Source organism: Mercenaria mercenaria, chromosome 18, assembly GCF_021730395.1.
Source record: "Mercenaria mercenaria strain notata chromosome 18, MADL_Memer_1, whole genome shotgun sequence".
Taxonomy (NCBI): domain Eukaryota; kingdom Metazoa; phylum Mollusca; class Bivalvia; order Venerida; family Veneridae; genus Mercenaria; species Mercenaria mercenaria.
Genome location: NC_069378.1, coordinates 7,860,192 through 7,871,281, shown reverse-complemented (window position 1 = coordinate 7,871,281; position 11,090 = coordinate 7,860,192).

Here is an 11,090-nt window from a genome sequence, read left to right as displayed (position 1 = left end):
AAAGAAAGAAGAAATGATTAAGCTGTATTGATTATTCTAAATACCGTAATTGAAAAACAATTTACTAAACTAATGGCAACAGATTATCATATTAAATGTTGATTAAGTATATGGATTGTCAAAAAAAAGGAGCTGTACAACCCAGTTATCCCTTTCTATTTTTTTTATATTGGTGCTTCTGTATACTTGCCAGGCACAATTCAAATAACCTTTTAAACCATAAAAACTTGGTACAATCTCTTTTCTCTTACAAGCGAAAATATATTTCTTAATTCGTAAGAACAAAACGTAAAATTTTTCTATTTTTTTTTTTCACAATTTCCTATAATAAAGTCTTCTGCTCTTATTTGAACAGTTATTTCATTATTCAATAAAACATTTTTCACTTCTTGCAATAAATTTTGAATACAAGTACAAGACCAGAACAGATGTATAATTGTTTCTTCCTCTTCTTTACAAAAAGTACAAAGATTATCAGTTACAATATTCATATGATATAATAAAGACTTAGTACCAATAATTCTGTGGAGTATTCGTAATTGTAACCACTGAATGTAAGAATCTCTTGTCATGAGAAATACAGATTGATAGGCATACTTCCATTCAGTATTATAAAAACATTGTTTCCATTTAACTTGACTAGTAGGTAAATCATTGTTTGCAATCAGTACATTATACACATGCTAATTTGCCATATTTGAAAATACAACTTTTGAAACAAGAAGAAAAAACAGGTCCATAGCAACAACTACAGTTACCACTTAGTCTAATATTACATGTTCTTAAATAGGACTTTATAGTACTTTTTTAAACCTTCATAAAGTACAAAATTTAACCTTTTACCAATACACTGTTCTAAGTAAGATATATCTGCATTCGGTGGTGTAGGAGTTATGGCCCCTGACTTAGTAAAAAATTGGTCATTTTAATGTTGTGTTGCGCATAGCTCCAAAAGTATTTGACCTAGAGTCACCAAAGTTTACAGGAATGTTGGTCAGCATGTGCAGTTGTGTACCTGGAGCATAGTCATCATTGAGTTCAAGCAACATTATAATGCGGTGATGGACAGGTATCTAAAAATCTCAAGAAAGCATATATGTTTATATGTACATTATAATTTATATGGTTATTTTATGTATTTTTATGCCCCTGGCATCTATTGATGCGGGAGGCATATAGTGATTGTCCTGTCCGTCCGTTCGTTCATCCACCTGTACGAGGTTAACCAAATGGGACTGTTTCATCTAGCATCAATACCCCTAACTGGAATGACTTGATACTAATGCAGATGTAACCTGTGACCATTCCTCATCTTCAGACATCACCTAACCTGTTTGACCTTGACCTTGAACTTGACCTTGTTTTGGACTTAGGTTGCTTTGTATTGACAAGGATGCCACCGGGGGCATCAAGCGTTTATTGAACGCAGCTACTTATTTTTAGATAGCAACATTTTGTTTTCGCAAAAGTGATCTGTGTCCTTTGTCATGTAGTGGTGGCATCTGTGTCTTATGGACACATTTATACTTTTAACTACTTCCCTTTCATGTTACTATAGATAGTTTATTTTAGTAACATTTTTATTAATGGCTGTAGCGAAAAACCGAGACCACTTTTCTGTGGTACAACATGGATGGTACCTCCAAGGTGTATTTTGACATGTCTGTACCTTGTGAGAATTTTTTTTCTTTTTGGTTAAATTTCTTTCCTTTGTATTCAACTATATTTTCTCAAAATTCTTTTGATTGATCTTGATTGTGATTTTTTGACCTTCTTGTCAAGTGCAATGATAACAGGTGTGCGATATAGGGCCATTATTAGACTGGCTCCCGTCCCTATGTTTTTCTTATTTACATATATCAGTTTTTAATCCCCCGCTACAAGTGGTGGGGGGTTATAGGAATGGTCTTTGTCCGTCCGTCTGCCCCTAACACTTTCGTGTCCGCTCTATATCTCCTTAACCCCTTGAAGGAATTTGATAAAACTTGGGTCAAATGATCACCTCATCATGACGATATGCAGAATCCATGAGTCAGCCATGCCGCTCAAGGGCAAGGTCACAACTCAAGGTCAAAGGTTTGAGCCTTCCATTTTGTGTCCGCTCTATATCTCCTAAACCCCTTGAAGGATTTTCATCAAACTTGGGTCAAATGATCACCTCATCAAGGCGATGTGCAGAACCTATAAGTCAGCCATGCCGGCTCAAGGTCAAGGTCAGAACTCAAGGTCAAAGGTTTGAGCCTTCCATTTTGTGTCCGCTCTATATCTCCTAAACCCCTTGAAAGAATTTTATAAAACTTGAGTCAAATGATCACCTCATCAAGACGATGTGCAGAACCTGTGAGTCAGCCATGCCGGCTAAAGGTCAAGGTCACATCTCAAGGTCAAAGATTTGAGCCTTCCATTTTGTGTCCGCTCTATATCTCCTAAACCCCTTGAAGGAATTTTATAAAACTTGGGTCAAATGATCACCTCATCAAGACAATGTGCAGAACCCATGAGTCAGCCATGCCAGCTCAATGTCAAGGTCACAACTCAAGGTCAAAGGTTTGAGCCTTCCATTTTGTGTCTGCTCTATATCTCCTAAACCCCTTGAAGGATTTTCATCAAACTTAGGTCAAATGATCATCTCATCAAGACGATGTGCAGAACCCATGAATCAGCCATGCCGGTTCAAGGTCAAGGTCACAACTCAAGGTCAAAGGTTTGAGCTTTCCATTTTGTGTACGCTCTATATCTCCTAAACCCCTTGAAGGAATTTTATAAAACTTGGGTCAAATGATCACCTCATCAAGACAATGTGCAGAACCCATGAGTCAGCCATGCCAGCTCAAGGTCAAGGTCAGAACTCAAGGTCAAAGGTTTGAGCCTTCCATTTTGCGTCCGCTCTATATCTCCTAAACCCCTTGAAAGAATTTTATAAAACTTGAGTCAAATGATCACCTCATCAAGACGATGTGCAGAACCTGTGAGTCAGCCATGCCGGCTAAAGGTCAAGGTCACATCTCAAGGTCAAAGATTTGAGCCTTCCATTTTGTGTCCGCTCTATATCTCCTAAACCCCTTGAAGGAATTTTATAAAACTTGGGTCAAATGATCACCTCATCAAGACAATGTGCAGAACCCATGAGTCAGCCATGCCAGCTCAATGTCAAGGTCACAACTCAAGGTCAAAGGTTTGAGCCTTCCATTTTGTGTCTGCTCTATATCTCCTAAACCCCTTGAAGGATTTTCATCAAACTTAGGTCAAATGATCATCTCAGCAAGACGATGTGCAGAACCCATGAATCAGCCATGCCGGTTCAAGGTCAAGGTCACAACTCAAGGTCAAAGGTTTGAGCCTTCCATTTTGTGTACGCTCTATATCTCCTAAACCCCTTGAAGGAATTTTATAAAACTTGGGTCAAATGATCACCTCATCAAGACAATGTGCAGAACCCATGAGTCAGCCATGCCAGCTCAAGGTCAAGGTCACAACTGAAGGTCAAAGGTTTGAGTCTTCCGTTTTGTGTCCGCTCTATATCTCCTAAACCCCTTGAAGGATTTTCATCAAACTTGGGTCAAATGATCACCTCATCAAGGCAATGTGCAAAACTCATGAGTCAGCCATGCCGGCTGAAGGTCAAGGTCAGAACTCAAGGTCAAAGATTTTAGTCTTCCATTTCGTGTCTCCTAAACCCCCTTCAAGGAATTTTATAAAACTAGGGTCAAATGATCACCTTATCAAATTGATGTGCAGAAATTACGAGTCAGCCATGCTGGCTCAGGGTCAAGGTCACAGCTTAGGGTCAAAGGTTTGAGCCTTCCATTTTGTGTCCACTCTGTATAGATCTCCTAAACCCCTTGAAGGATTTTCATCAAACTTGGGTCAAATGATCATCTCATCAAGAGCTCATGAGTCAACCATGTCAACTCAAGGTCAACGTCATAACTCAAGGTCAAAGGTTTGAGCTCTGTATCTCCTAAACCCCTTGAAGGATTTTCATGAAACTTGGGTCAAATGATCACCTCATCAAGACGTTGTGCAGAATTCATGAGTCAGTCATATCAGTTCAAGGTCAAGGTCACAGCTAAAGGTCAAAGGTTTACCCTTTCACTATCCATAACAGTGGCGGAGGATTTAGCTGTCTTTCAGTTGTCTTTTTTGTTCCGTTCTACAGTCTGACATAAATGTTGCTGTTTCTGAAAATGCCAAAAGCAAGATACTGATATGTATCCTTATTATATATTTTTCAATGTTTCGTAAATAACATTTTGACCACATCAATTAATTCTCAGTTCTTGTACAATCAGTCATAAAATAAGTTATTGTCTTTCTCAGTTATTCATAGTAGTCTGTAATTGTTGTATACTATCTTTCCACTGTCATTTTTTCACTCACGATGTGTAAAATGCTTCTCTTGGTTAAAAATCAAGGAAGTTATAGCGTAACTTTAGTAGCTGCTTGTTTAGAATGTACGTTAACTGTTACTTTTATTTAGGTTAACACTGCAGTTGGATTGTCACCAAGATATCACACACTAACATATGCAGACAGATTTGCAAAGAAAAGAAAGTATGCCCGGTAGAGGTCCATGTTGCCAGCAGTAAAAAGGAGACGTCAACTTCTTAAACAGGAAAGAGCAGTAACTCAGGGTGCTCAGGAGTCCATGGGAGGAGTTTCCCACTTGTCAGGTAGTCATTTATTCTTATTTGTAGGTATAACCCTCCCGCTTAGCTCAGTAGGGAGAGTGTTGGTCTATGATCGTGGGGTTGCGAGTTCGATCCCCGGGCGGGGCGTATGTTCTCTGTGACGATTTGATAAAAGACATTGTGTCTGAAATCATTCGTCCTCCACCTCTGATAATTCATGTGGGGAAGTTGGCAGTTACTTGCGGAGAACAGGTTTGTGCTGGTACAGATTCCAGGAACACTGGTTAGGTTAACTGCCTGCCGTAACATGACTGAAATACCGTTGAAAAACGTTGTTAAATCCAAAACAAACAGAAAAATTATTTGTAGGTATAAATGTTTGTTAGCATGTTTTCTGGACCAAGTTAATAGCTAACACTTTTCATCCAGTTCTCATTTACCCTTACCCTGCTAAATTTCTATAATGAGCATTTTTATCTTCGAATTTGAACAGAACCATTAACTGTTAAAAGGAGTGCTTACCAAAAAGATACTGACTGAATAGCAAAAAGTGAGGATCTTGATCAGACTGCATGGATGTGCAGGCTGATCATGATCTACACTATCGGTCGTGTTCAGCATGCTAAGGGTTAATATTCATGAAAATATTTAGGTGCATGATATTTCGACCATGTTTAGTAAGTAGCAAATTTTTCCAAGACTCCAGGAACATGTTTCTTGATTTGTTATAGGAATGATCTTTGTCTGTCCAGCCTTCATAACAGTTGTGTCCACTCCATCTAACTTAAACCCCTTGAAGGATTTTAATGAAGCTAGGGTCAGATGTCACCTCATCAAGATGATGTACAGAACTCATGAGTCAGCCATGTCATCTTAATGTCAAGGTCACAACTCTGGGCCTCCGTGGCCGAGTGGTTAAGGTTGCTGACTTCGAATCACTTGCCCCTCATCAATGTGGGTTCCAGCTTCACTCGGGGCGTTGAATTCTTCATGTGAGGAAGCCATCCAGCTCAGGCTTATGGAAGGTCTGTGGTTATACCCAGGTGCCCACTCGGAGGGGCACCTCGGGTATTCCTCCACCATTAAAGCTGGAAAGCCGCCGTATGATCTATAATTGTATCGGTGCGACGTTAAACCCAACAAAATAAATAAACACGGTCACAACTCAATGTCGAGGGTTTGAGTCTTCCATTTTGTGTCTGCTCTGTATCTCCTAACACCCTTGAAGGATTTCCATGAAACTTCATCAAGACAAGGAGTTTACCACTATTGTTCTTTGGTATGGAGAAATATCTTTGATCATAAAGACAGATATGTACAATACATACTTCTTTTAGGTGTTGGTCAGAGGCTGTCCCAAAGGGAACATTTAAGCCAGTGAAAACCACAACTGGAAGTCCTTCTTACATCATCATTGACTTAGAATCAACTGAGCTCAGTAAGTTCTCAAAATTATACCTGTGTCTTAATAAATATTATATTCAAGGCCGTCACGGGCGGTCCGGCCGGTCTGGCCATGGCCGGACCACTTTTTTGATATCGACTGTAACAGGTTTTTGTTTTGTTTTGTTTTTGTAGCTCACCTGTCACAAAGTGACAAGGTGAGCTATTGTGACCGCTTGATGTCCGTCGTGCGTCGTCCGTCGTCAGTCGTCCGTCAACAATTTCTAAAAAAATCTTCATCTTGAAAACCACTGGGCAGAATTACACCAAACTTCACAGGAATGATCCTTGGGTGGCCCCCTTTAAAAATTATTCAAAGAATTGAATTCCATTCAGAACTCTGGTTGCCATGGCAACCGAAAGGAAAAACTTAAAAAATCTTCTTCTCAAAAACCAGAAGCCCTAGAGCTTAGATATTTGGTATGAAGCATTGCCTAGTGGACCTCTACCATATTTGTTCAAATCATGACCCCGGGGTCAAAATTGACCCCGCCCCAGGGGTCACTTGATTTTACATAGGAAAATCTTAAAAAATCTTCTTCTCAAAAACCAGAAGCCCTAGAGCTTAGATATTTGACATGTAGCATTGCCTAGTGGACCTCTACTAAAGTTGTTCAAATCATGACCCCGGGGTCAAAATTGACCCCGACCAAGGGGTCACTTGATTTAAGATAGGAAAATCTTCAAAATTTTTTCAAAAATAAACCAGATGGCCTAGAGCTTAGATATTTGACAAGTAGCATTGCCTAATGGACCTCTACAAAATTTGTTCAAATCATGACCCTCAGGGGTCAAAATAGACCCTGCCTCAGGGGTCACTTGATTTTACATAGGAAATTCTTCAAAAATTTTCCAAAAATAAACCAGAAGGCCTAGAACTTAGATATATGACATGTAGCATTGCCTAGTGGACCTCTACAAAATTTGTTCAAATCATGACCCCCGGGATCAAAATTGACCCCACCCCAGGGGTCAATTGATTTTACAAAGGAAAATCTTCAAAAATTTTCTAAAAATAAACCAGAAGGCCTAGATCTTAGATATTTGACATGTAGCATTGCCTAATAGACTTCTACAAAATTTATTCAAATCATGACCCCCAGGGTCAAATAGACCCTGCCCCATGGGGTTTCTTGATTGTAGATAGAAAAATCTTCAAAATTTTCTAAAAATAAACCAGAAAGCCTAGATCTTAGATGTTTGACATGTAGCATTGCGTAGTGGACCTCTAGAAAATTTGTTCAAATCTTGACCCCAGGGTCAAATTGACCCAGCCCCAGGGGTCGCTTGATTGTACATAGGGAAATCTTCATAAATTTGTTAAAAATAAACCAGAAGGCCTAGATCTTAGATATTTGATATGTAACATTGCCTGGTAGACTTCTACAAACTTTGTTCAAATCATAACCCCCGGGATAAAATTGGCCCCGCCCCAGGGGTTACTTGATTGTACATCGGAAAATCTTCCAAAAATCATCAGTTTGACATTTGAAACATGTAGCTCATATTACTCAGGTGAGTGATCCAGGGTCATCTTGACACTCTTGTTTTGCATAAAATTTCAGCTTTTGCTTAGATTAAAAGTGCCGAAATATTGCCTTGCTAATTATCTGCAACGAACTGTATATGTCATGATTGCCTGCAGGGTGTGAAAACTTCGACACACTTTGTGTCAAAAGTATCGACCCTGCTTGATTGGATTAATCATAATTAAACGCTTATCTGATATATCTTTAATCCGGTATGATCTAAAGGACAATTTTTTTATAATCTATAATAATTGCTTTGATGAAAAAAAGTCGTTTGTTTAAAAAAATGGAAACAATTGGGTTTTTCGTGGTATAATAAAACAAAACTAACCGAAAGCTATTGTTTTCTAATACTTTGAATAATCTTAAATAAATGCTTTAAATCAAATAACATGCCGACGTACATCTCAACTATAAAATAATATAAGCTTCATTTCTATCTTCTCTAATTTCTGAAACTGTATGCTTAATTTGTTGCTTAACGTGTTGCTGCAAAATGGAAATACCTGAAATTCCAAATCAACCTAAGACATTTAAATTTCCGAAACGCACCTTTGGTCAGAAAAATCTGGTGAACAGAAGTTTTCAGCCTTCGTGGTTCACCAATATATCGTGGTTGTATTACGATGAAACTAATGACCTTGTTTATTGTCATGTGTGTGTATGATTGCTTACCTAGATGGCAAGTGTTCAAATTCGAATCTTGATAAAGCCTTCATTATTACTGCCACCTCCTGATGAGACTCACAGAGGGGTTGAAATAGTTGTTTTCTTTTGTACTGGCTGACACTCAGAAGTAAAATACATCAACATTCATTGGGCAAATGTCGGATAGTAATCCTTAAAAACTGTTATAAAATTGACTGAAAATCTTAATGGAAAATGCTTTCAAGATGCAGGGAAAATGCACTTACAGGCATCCCAAATCTTAAAATTTTCTCCCAAACCCCCCTTACAAGAGGGGAAAACCCCCTCTCCTGCTCTTCCCCCCCTAGTGCCTTTGGTACTTGCAGGGCGCATTTGACGTCTCATAGCCGGACCACTTTTTCGAAGCCGGCGACGGCCCTGTATATATTTATATCAAATGTCCATGTTTTAAAAATGTGAAGTTTCGAAAACATAATACCTCTGTTTTACATAAATATTCTTAATTTGTATATTCAACATCTTTGATGTTTGGTATGTTTGTCTTACAATTGTCATACAAAAAGATGAAATTTTCCAAACATCTGAACAAGAATTTTCTTCCGTTTTAGAAGGAGGAAAAAGTTTATTTTGAAAATTGCTCTACTTTCGGTTTTTAATTTTTCAGTACGGGATGGATAGATGCCTCACATTTCTCAAGTAGCTGCCATAGAACACAAGCCTGGCTCTGTTTTCAAAAACTGATATATCAGAACTGAAAATGCATCACGAGTTACTGGCAATACTATGGTTGGCGATAAGGAAATGATGGTGAATGGAAAGTCAGTAATGTAACAGTCTTTCCCTGTTGTCCAAGCAGTTTGGTCTAGTTCCTAAAGTTACTCTTTCAGAGTCTTTACGAGTCTTAACAACAGTTACAGTGATACAGTACAATAATTATCATGTATGGCCCATTTTCTGTCCAGTCAGCGATGAACCTACATACAATCTCTTTCTTACACAGAGACAGGGACCAGATTGCTTGGTGAATCTGACATCAGCACTGATGATATACAGAACAGACTGGAACAACTTGCGAAGAGCTGGGATGAGCTCAAACAGATGGCAGAAAGAAGGTAATATTTATCCTTTATACTTTGTTTTTTGTGACATTTATGTTATATAACCAATTAAAATTATTATTCATGAAAACTCAGTCCAACTGGCTAGCATTGATAATAATAATGATAATGATATAGACTTTATTTAAACGAGGCTACATATTCGCCAAAACGGTTTTCAATATGTGCTTCAACATTTTTACAAGGTATTTACATCAAAAACTAGTTATCAAAGACATAGTAATATTGTATCATAGCTCGGTGTTTTTTCTTAACAAATTTGGTGCAGGTAATTCGTATACGCTGAGTACAGGGTGTGGTAACTAAAAGTGTGCAAGTATTTAATACCCGCACGCTAGTTACCGCACTGTTGAATAGGAAAGTATGCCAGCATGTCTGGAACAGTAGACAGCGGAATGTTTTTAGCTCACCTGTCACAAAGTGACAAGGTGAGCTTTTGTGATCGCGCGGTGTCCGTCGTCCGTGCGTGTGTCCGTGCGTCCGTAAACTTTTGCTTGTGACCACTCTAGAGGTCACATTTTTTGTGGGATCTTTATGAAAGTTGGTCAGAATGTTCATCTTGATGATATCTAGGCCAAGTTTGAAACTGGGTCACGTGCCTTCAAAAACTAGGTCAGTAGGTCTAAAAATAGAAAAACCTTGTGACCTCGCTAGAGGCCATATATTTCACAAGATCTTCATGAAAATTGGTCAGAATGTTCATCTTGATGATATCTAGGTCAAGTTTGAAACTGGGTCATGTGCCGTCAAAAACTAGGTCAGTAGGTCTAAAAATAGAAAAACCTTGTGACCTCTCTAGAGGCCATATATTTCATAAGATCTTCATGAAAATCGGTCAGAACGTTCACCTTGGTGATATCTAGGTCAAGTTTGAAAGTGGGTCACATGCCATCAAAAACTAGGTCAGTAGGTCAAATAATATAAAAACCTTGTGACCTCTCTAAAGGCCATATTTTTCATGGGATCTGTATGAAATTTGGTCAGAATGTTCATCTTGATGATATCTAGGTCAAGTTCTAAACAGGGTCATGTGCGGTCAAAAACTAGGTCAGTAGGTCTAAAAATAGAAAAACCTTGTGACCTCTCTAGAGGACGGACTTGTGAATGGATCCCCATAAAATTTGGTCAGAATGTTCATCTTGATGATATCTAGGTCAATTTCGAAAGTGGGTCACGTGCCTTCAAAAGTAGGTCAGTAGGTCAAATAATGAAAAAACGTTGTGACCTCGCTAGAGGGCATATTTTTCATGGGATCTGTATGAAAGTTGGTCTGAATGTTTATCTTGATGATATGTAGGTCAAGTTTGAAACTGGGTCAACTGCGATCAAAAACTAGGTCAGTAGGTCTTGAAATAGAAAAACCTTGTGACCTCTCTAGAGGCCATACCCTTGAATGGATCTTCATGAAAATTGGTCAGAATGTTCACCTTGATTATATCTAGGTCAATTAAGAAACTGGGTCACGTGCCTTAAAAAACTAGGTCAGTAGGTCAAATAATAAAAAAACCTTGTGACCTCTCTAGAGGCCATACTTTTCATGGGATCTGTATGAAGTTGGTCTGAATGTTCATCTTGATGATATCTAGGTCAAGTTTGAAACTGGATCAACTGCGGTCAAAAACTAGGTCAGTAGGTCTAAAATTAGAAAAATCTTTTGACCTCTCTAGAGGCCATATTTTTCAATGTATCTTCATGAAAATTGATCTGAATGTTCACCTTGA